This window comes from Lucilia cuprina, chromosome 4 (genome assembly GCF_022045245.1).
Source record: "Lucilia cuprina isolate Lc7/37 chromosome 4, ASM2204524v1, whole genome shotgun sequence".
NCBI lineage: Eukaryota > Metazoa > Arthropoda > Insecta > Diptera > Calliphoridae > Lucilia > Lucilia cuprina.
In genome coordinates, this window is record NC_060952.1 from 33,362,705 (window position 1) to 33,364,179 (window position 1,475).

Below are 1,475 nucleotides of genomic sequence, written 5' to 3' on the forward strand. Positions count from 1 at the left end.
ACTATAGACTAGACTATAGACTAGACTATAGACTAGACTATAGACTAGACTATAGACTAGACTATAGACTAGACTATAGACTAGACTATAAACTAGACTATAGACTATTGACTATAGACTATTGACTATTGACTATTGACTATAGACTATTGACTATTGACTAGACTGTAGACTAGCCTATAGACTATAGACTAAACTATATAAAAAACTATATACTAAAATTACTCTACTATGAAATGGTATTTAATTAGTTTTGGTAGTTCGAAGGTTAAACGAACTTACATATGTTAGTATGTATTAATTTACAAATATATATTAAAGTAATTGCCTTTATCTTGTTTTGTTTAATTTTAATTTATATTTCTTTTTGTATTATTTGCTGTTGTATTTCTGACAGAGGTTGCATGCAGTTTTAAATTAATTTTATTTAAATACAAAATTAATTGTGCTCTTAGAAACTTAAATACATGCAACATGTTTTTTAAAGAATTTACTAAACTTTTTCAAAATGTAAAACACCAACGATAATAGACTTCAGATCAATCATATGAATATTCAATGAGATATAATCGCACTACGAAATTGTAGTTAAATAGTAAGTAAACTAAATTAATTATATAATCTAAATTTACAATAAATACAAATATTCTTTAATAACTTATTCAAATTAACAAATAATAATTCGCGCCCATAAAATGTTTATAAATTTACTCTAAAAACCATTTCAAAGACCTTCAACATATTTTTTTGGTATAATTTAAACCTTTGATCTTACTAAAGTTTCTTAGAAATCTGAGATTCTAAAGGTTATTGAGCGGTTTATTCAACAAATAATAGCCAATAACAATAATACATAATAATTGAAATTATTAAAATGTAATAATCATAAATATATTGCAGTTATAACTAATAAATTCGTACATTTACAAGCATTGAAGCAAAGTTCCACTTCCATTACTAGCTTTATTTCTCACTCTATACCAACCACAAACATTCTTTTGTGCATTCAAATAATTTTTTGGTTATAAAAAATTCACTCATCCATTACGGTCTTAAATTACATTTACTTTATTGTAACTCGTTGATCTAGTAATAAAAATAATAGACTACTTGAACAAAATACATACTAATATTACAGCTGGTTTAATATGTAAGAAAAAAAAATTATAATTAGTATGGATTTGATCAGGACATGTAGGGAAAAAAGTACACAATTCAATACTATAATATCTACTAAAGTCTAGCTTAGAGTCTTGACAGTATGTAAAGTCTATAATCCTGATTATAGACCGGACTACAGTCCCGACTATAGACTGGAACATAATCCAGACTATAGTCCCGCCTATACACTTGCCTATAGTCCAGACTATAGACTAGACTATAGTCCAGACTATAGACTAGACTATAGTCCAAACTATAGACTAGACTATAGTCCAGACTATAGACTAGACTATAGTCCAGACTATAGACTAGAC